Source organism: Hemicordylus capensis, chromosome 2, assembly GCF_027244095.1.
Source record: "Hemicordylus capensis ecotype Gifberg chromosome 2, rHemCap1.1.pri, whole genome shotgun sequence".
NCBI classification, from domain to species: Eukaryota; Metazoa; Chordata; class Lepidosauria; order Squamata; family Cordylidae; genus Hemicordylus; species Hemicordylus capensis.
This window is the reverse complement of record NC_069658.1, coordinates 225,405,735-225,414,036: the sequence shown is the minus strand read 5'-3', so window position 1 is coordinate 225,414,036 and position 8,302 is coordinate 225,405,735.

Genomic DNA, 8,302 nt, shown 5'->3' with positions numbered 1-8,302 from the left:
CCCCCTTTTCCAGCGGAGCCAATGAAGAGGCTGTCCGCCACCGCGTCATCAGTCGCCGGGAGAAGCGGACCCGGCCGGGAACCTCAGGAGGAAAGTGCGCTGGACGCGGAAGGCAGCAGGGTGAAGACGGTCCACTGGCAGGCAGGCAGGCAGGCCTCGCCTCGCCCTCCCTCGCCTGTTGCCTCCAGTGAGAGAGAGGGGAGGCAGGCAGGGAAGGAGTAGAACACAATGGCATGAATGGCCAAGAACAGCCTGTATGTAAATGGACGTGCAAGGACAGTATCTGTTAGGTCAGAAGGACCCAGTAAATGAATTGGTAATTTTAATGAGAGCACCTCTGAGTTCATATTGCCCACTTAGCACTTTGGTGATGGGGAAGGGAGTTGGTTCACAGTGCCTAAGCCTTATTTGACTTTTCCTGCTGAGGTGATTAGCATTAGCTTGTTTGAGGCAACTGCAGAGGAAGGGAAGTAAAGGGTAAATCTTCGGACAGAGAGACCTTGAAAACGAAGTTAACTTGCAAGCTAACTCAAGTCTCCTTAGACATTCACTAATATGGGAAACCTTTCAAATTGCTTGGCAGCTGTTGAATCTGGGGGCGATCATCGCACGACCTGCTAAGTGACATGTCCCCAATATGCCAACAACACAGGGAGCCCACGATCCTGAGAGACTCCTGAGCATGTTACATAAGCACCAGGGAGCCTTCAGAATAGCAGTGCTGGCAACAGCTCAGTGGAAGAGCATCTGCTTGGCTGCATCTCCAGGTACATAGGAACATAGGAAGCTGCCATATACTGAGTCAGACCATTGGTCTATCTAGCTCAGTATTGTCTTCACAGACTGGCAGCGGCTTCTCCAAGGATGCAGACAGGACAGGAGTCTCTCTCAGCCCTATCTTGGAGATGCTGCCAGGGAGGGAAATTGGAACCTTCTGCTCTTCCCAGAGCAGCTCCATCCCCTGAGGGGAATATCTTACAGAGTTCACATGTGGTCTCCCATTCAAATGCAACCAGGGCAGACCCTGCTTAGCTAATGGGACAAGTCATGCTTGCTACCACAAGATCAGCTCTCCCAAGTAGGGCTGGAAAAGACTACTGCCTGAAACCTTCGAGACCCATTGCCGGTCAGGGTAGACAATACTGAACTAGATGGACCAAGGGTCTCTGTATAAGGCAGCTTCCTATGCTTGGATGAAGCTGCTGCAAGAGGAAAAGGGGCCCAGGCCCCTTCTGCCCCCACCTCACCCCCCAGCTGTTCACAGCCTGCCAGGATGCTGACCAGGAGTGCAGGCAGAGGGAAAACTTGAGAGCAACTGTGTGTGTGTGTGAGTGAGAGAGAGAGAGAGAGAGAGAGAGAGAGGAGAAACAGAAGAAGAAGAAGATCATCGCTTTTCAGTGGGATATGGATTTGTAGGTCTTGCGGGGGAATAATTTACTAAAATGACTGGGAACGCTCCTCAAATGCTTAGCAGGGGATCTGCATCCCTGAGGCCAGCCCCACTTTGAGCTGAACTAGAGTCCAGTGGACAGAGACACCTTCCGGCTTGTGCCAACCAAGCCAGAATCCAGCCTGGGTCTCTGCGGCTGTGACTGGGCCTTTGGACACTTGGCGTGCAAAGGCCCAGTGAAGGTTTTCAGTTAAGTCACGTTACATCTTGTGTCATCAAACAAGGAGGATTTATTTTGCAGTGCAGTGAAAATATCAGAGAAAGGATCTGAGAAAGCCACAGACACCCACCCCTACCCCCGCCTTTCCCCGTTCCTCTTTGCCTCCCCCCACAGACACTTCCCCTTGGCTCACAGCCCTCCAGCTTGCTGCCTGCCTTCTGAGCACTTTTACTTTTGTTATTCAAAACATGCAAAGCTTATTTTTACTTGCAGAAAACAGCTTCTTGGGTAACTGGACTGGAGTAGGTCTGCAGCTGAAGCAGAAGGAAGCGGTTCAATCTCCACCAAGCTGGAATGGCTACTAGCGGGGGCGTAGCTATAATTGAACGAAAGGGTTCAAAGAACACGGGCCCCCAGCTCCTGAGGGCCCTCCAGATCCCTCCCTCCCTATTTTCTTCATTGTCTCCCTCACTCTGGGGGGCCGCCCAAGAGAGGGATGAACACGGCCCTCTCCCCACTAGCTACGCCCCTGGCTACTAGTATCACTTCAGCCTGCCAATTGGAGGGATACTGCTTTTAGATGAATGAAAAAATCTCTGCAAGTAGAGGAAGCTAGATCGTCAGGAATGTGATCTATTCTGGTTTTACCCAGGTCCTGTGCACATCTGGTTCCTGTGCACGTTTTCTGCTTGCAGGAAGGAGTTTAATGTAAGCGAGCACTGAAATACAGGTGAAACTCGAAAAATTAGAATATCGTGCAAAAGTTCATTAAATTTCAGTAATGCAAATTAAAAGGTGAAACTGATATATGAGATAGACGCATTACATGCAAAGCGCGATAAGTCAAGCCTTAATTTATTATAATTGTGATGATCATGGCGTACAGCTCATGAGAACCCCAAATCCACAATCCCAGAAAATTAGAATATTACATGGAACCAATAAAACAAGGATTGTAAATAGAACAATATCGGACCTCTGAAAAGTATAAGCATGCAAATGTATTCAGTACTTGGTTTGGGCCCCTTTTGCAGCAATTACTGCCTCAATGCGGTGTGGCATGGATGCTATCAGCCTGTGGCACTGCTGCGGTGTTATGGAAGACCAGGATGCTTAAATAGCGGCCTTCAGCTCTTCTGCATTGTTTGGTCTCATGTCTCTCATCCTTCTCTTGGCAATGCCCCATAGATTCTCTATGGGGTTCAGGTCAGGCGAGTTTGCTGGTCAATCAAGCACAGTAATCCCATGGTCATTGAATCAGGTTTTGTACTTTTTGGCAGTGTGGGCAGGTGCCAAGTCCTGCTGGAAAATGAAGTCAGCATCCCCATATAGCTCGTCTGCGGAAGGAAGCATGAAGTGCTCCAAAATCTCCTGATAGACGGCTGCGTTGACCCTGGACTTAATGAAGCACAGTGGACCAACACCAGCTGATGACGTGGCTCCCCAAATCAACACAGACTGTGGAAACTTCACACTGGACTTCAAGCATCTTGCATTGTGTGCCTCTCCATTCTTCCTCCAGACTCTGGGTCCTTGGTTTCCAAATGAGATGCAAAAGTTGCTCTCATCAGAAAAGAGGACTTTGGACCACTGAGCAACAGACCAGTTCTTTTTTTCTTGAGCCCAGGTAAGACGCTTCTGATGTTGTTTGTTCAGGAGCGGCTTGACAAGAGGAATATGACATTTGAAGCCCATGTCCAGGATCCGTCTGTGTGTGGTGGCTCTTGATGCACTAACTCCAGCCTCAGTCCACTCCTTGTGAAAGTCCCCAACACTTTTGAATGGCCTTTTCCTGACAACCCTCTCCAGGCTGTGGTCATCCCTGCTGCTTGTGCACCTTTTTCTTCCACACTTTTCCCTTCCACATAACTTTCTATTAATGTGCTTTGATACAGCACTTTGGGAACATCCAACTTCTTTTGCAATTACCTTTTGAGGCTTTCCCTCCTTATGGAGGGTGTCAATGATGGTTTTCTGCACAACTGTCACGTCAGCAGTCTTTCCCATGATTGTGATTCCTAATGAACCAGACTGAGAGACCATTTAAAGGCTCAGGAACCCTTTGCAGGTGTTATGGATTGATTAGCTGATTGGAGTGGGACACCTGGAGCCTAGACTGTTGAACCTTTTCACAATATTCTAATTTTCGGGGATTGTGGATTTGGGGTTCTCATGAGCTGTACGCCATGATCATCACAATTATAACAAATTAAGGCTTGACTTATCTCGCTTTGCATGTAATGCGTCTATCTCATATATCAGTTTCACCTTTTAATTTGCATTACTGAAATTAATGAACTTTTGCACGATATTCTAATTTTTCGAGTTTCACCTGTAGTATCTCCTACCTACAAGTGGGAAAGGTCCATTCTGCCACTTCAGGACTCTATAAATGGTGGTGAGGGTGATTCTACCACCTCAGGACTTTACCATCCAAAGCCACTCTTGCCCCTGGACTTCCAGGCGGGCCTCCACACCCCCCTGGGAACCCCTAAGTCCTCTTTAGTCTGTCCCTGGTGGTGTGGTCACTGCTCTGCCAGTCTGGGCTGTGCCGGGCGGCCGAATATGAACTCTGTTTTATTATTATTATTATTATTATTATTATTATTATTATTATTATTATTATTATTTTACACAGTCAGACAGGTGTTATTGACTGGTTTGTTTTATCCAGACATCGAGTCCTTCCCAAGGACCTGGGATGCCAGGATTTTATCATCAATACTGTTGGTTATTATAGATATCGTAAAGCTGTTTTTAGATATCGTAAAGCTGTTTTTTGTAACTGGCTGATGGTGATTTCTGTGGCCCCTATGGTGTTGAGGTGCTCTTCAAGGTCTTTTGGAACTGCACCCAGGGCACCAATTACCACTGGGATTCTTTTGGTCTTTTTCTGCCACAGCCTTTCAATTTCAATTTGTAGATCTTTGTATTTGGTGATTTTTTCTATTTCTTTTTCTTCTATTCTGCTATCCCCTGGTATTGCTATGTCGATTATTTTGACATGTTTTTCTTTCTTCTCGACTACAGTTACAGGTATATCTGGTGTATTGTGTGGCAGAAGTTTGTCTGTTTGTAGTCGAAAGTCCCATAATATTTTTACATCTTCATTTTCTTCATTTTCTTTTTTGCAGATGTTCCATCCTCGATTTCCTCCTCCACCTGCGCCTGAGCAACTTCTTCAATTGGTGGTAATTCTTCTTCCATATCTTGAGCCTGTGTTGCTCTTTCCAGTTCTTCCAGCTCAACTCCTGTGAATACTTTATTTCTTATTATGTCTCTTCTCTGGTCTGCTAGCCTTTGTTCTGTTATTTCTGTATCTGGATGCTTCTCTTTCCAAATTTGGTACATTCTTTTAAAATAACCTCTTCTAATTGGACTAGACTTGTAATAGCAGATCATTATTTCCTTGTTGGCATTTTTCGTATATTTTTTTCGGTTAAGCGACGTTTCTTCCAGTAACTTTGCTGTCTTCAGCCCTGGTTGCTCAACTGAAGATCCTGAGTCCTGTTGCCCACTTGCCACCAGATGTCCAGGGACTCCAGCACCTGTCGCGGTCCTTGTTGACCCGGGCGACGACCGATCCGGTATAGATTTATTAAAGTTACATCTCACCATATTGTTGATGGGAGAGGCACTCTTTGTCTGGCTCCTCTGGTGAGACCTGTCCAGTATGGTTGGACCTCTGGCATAGCTCTCACCTTCCTCAGAGCACACAAGCCCCACAACCACACCAAGTTAGTGCCTCACTGGGGGATGATGATGATGATGATGATTATTATTTTACACAGTCAGACAGGTGTTATTGACTGGTTTGTTTTATCCAGACATCAAGTCCTTCCCAAGGACCTGGGATGCCAGAATTTTATTGTCAATGTTGTTGCTGTTGTTATAGGTATCGTCGCAGAATATAGGCTGTTCCCAGTAAAGCTGCTTTTTGTAATTGGCTGATGGTGATTTCTGTGGCCCCTATGGTGTTGAGGTGCTCTTCAAGGTCTTTTGGAACTGCACCCAGGGCGCCAATTACCACTGGGATTCTTTTGGTCTTTTTCTGCCACAGCCTTTCAGTTTCAATTTGTAGATCTTTGTGATTTTTTCTATTTCTGGTTTTTTCTATTTTTTCTATTGATTTTTCTATTTCTTTTTCTTCTATTCTACTATCCCCTGGTATTGCTATGTCGATTATTTTAACTTGTTCTTCTTTCTTCTCGACTACAGTTATATCTGGTGTATTGTGTGGCAGAAGTTTGTCTGTTTGTAGTCGAAAGTCCCATAATATTTTTACATCTTCATTTTCTTCAACTTTTTCAATTTTGCGGTCCCACCAATTCTTGGCTACAGGTAGCTTGTATTTTTTGCAGATGTTCCAGTGTATCATCCCTGCTACCTTGCCATGCATTTGTTTGTAGTCAGTCTGTGTGATCTTTTTACAACAGCTGATTAGGTGGTCCACTGTTTCATCTGCTTCTTTACAAAGGCGGCACTTGCTGTTCGTTGTTGACTTTTCTACTTTTGCTCTTATTGCATTTGTTCTTAGTGCCTGTTCTTGCGCAGCTAGTATTAAACCCTCTGTTTCTTTCTTCAAGTTGCCATTCTTAAGCCATTGCCAGGTCTTGGTGATGTCTGATTTTCCACTTATATTGTGCCAATATTGACCATGCAGGGGCTTATTTTTCCATTTTTCTGCTCGGTTCTTGACTTGTTCTTTCTTGTAGGCCTGCTTTGTTTCATTGGTGTTGAATAGTTTCGCGTTATTGACCATTTGAAGTGCATCTTCTTCACTGTCCTTGATATATTCTTCAAGGCCTCTTTTCTCCTCCTCTACTGTTTGATGGACTTGCAGCATTCCTCTTCCACCTGAGCTGCGAGGGGGTAGAGCCTATCGACATCACTGCGGGGGTGCAGAGCATGATTGATGGTCATGATTTTCCTGGTCTTACGATCTAGCGTCTCTAGCTCTGCCTGGGTCCAGTCTATTATTCCTGCAGTGTATCTGATCACAGGTATAGCCCAGGTGTTTATGGTTTGTATGGTGTTCCCGCCATTGAGTTTGGACTTGAGGATTTTTCTAACTCTCCTGATGTATTCACTTCCAATTTTTCTTTTAACTTCAGTGTGTGCAATGCAATCAGCCTGGAGAATGCCCAAGTATTTGTAATATTCTTTCTCTTCCAGGTTCTTGATCTTGCTTCCATTGGGCAGTTCTATTCCTTCTGTTTTTGTTATTTTTCCTCTGTTCATTATTAATGCAGCACACTTGTCTAGTCCAAACTCCATTGCTATATCGCTACTGAATATACGGACAGTGCTTAGCAGTGATTCAATTTCTGACTGGGACTTTCCATACAACTTCAGATCATCCATGTACAGCAGATGGTTGATTTTACTTGATGTTTTAGATGTTTGGTTTGATTATTATTATTATTATTAATAATAATAATTTGATTTCTATACTGCCCTTCCAAAAATGACTCAGTGCGGTTTACAAAGAGAAATAACAAACAAATAAGATGGCTCCCTGTCCCCAAAGGGCTCACATTCTGAAAAGAAACATAAGACACACACCAGCAACAGTCACTGGAAGTACTGTGCTGGCGGGGTGGATAGGGCCAGTTACTTCCACCCTGCTAAATAAAGAGAATCACCATGGTAAAAGGTGCCTCTTTGCCCAGTTAGCAATTGTGGGATTGTGTTAGCAATTGTTTTAGAGGCAGAGGGGGGAGTGGGGAAAGAAATGTGTGCGATGGGGATATGTTAAGTTGCTTGTTGAAATGTTTCTGTTAAGGCATATTAGCATGAATTAAAATATACCTGTTTTATATTCTGATGTACTTGTGAGTTCAGTTGCCGTTTGTACTCTCAAGAACCCACGTGTTAAAAAATACTGTGTGTGTCATGGTGTGTGTATGTGTGTGTGTAGGCAGAGGATGCTTAACTTGCAGTGGGGGGGACACTCCAAAGGCCTTTAGGTTCAGGCTCCAAAATTACCTAGGTGCACCTCCGCAACCACCTCCTTCCCTACTCTTTCTGGGGTGTGTGTGTGTTGTATGTATGTATACAAATACGAGTATCCTCAGGACTTTTCCCATGTGAGGCAAAGGCTGTAATCCTATACCCATTTACCTGGGAGTAGTAAACCCCATTAAATTCAATGGGACTGGCTGAATTCAGGTGCGGAGGGAGCAGCTGGCTTCCTCTGCTGACCACGGTTCCCTCTAAGGCATGTGTGCGTTCACAAGTTTTTGGATGTCCACTCAGTTAATTTTAGATCCTGCTCAGGTTGAATCAGAAGGACTCATTCTGAATGCACGTGTGCACAAGCTGCCTTGATGCTGCTGACACCCTTATTTATTGTTGTTGTTGTTGTTATTTTATTGTTAAATTTATACCCCGCCTTTCATTTAGAAAATCCCAAGGCCCTATGTATAAAGTAGTTGCCACCTTTTTTTTTTTGTTCCTGGCAGCACTCCTCTGTCTTTAACAAAAGCATAAGAGGCAGTGGCAATTGTCCATCACTTCAGGTTAAGCTGAGGAGAGCTTAACCTGTTGAACTGCTCTTTGCACCATGAGAAGTAGAGGTATGGGACGCTGCCAGAAAAAGGAAGGAGAGCAATTCTTAGGTATAGGGTAAAATCTTGCAAAAGAGGCAGAAACTCAGCAGGTAAGAACTGCACCTGTTAAAAAGCAAATGA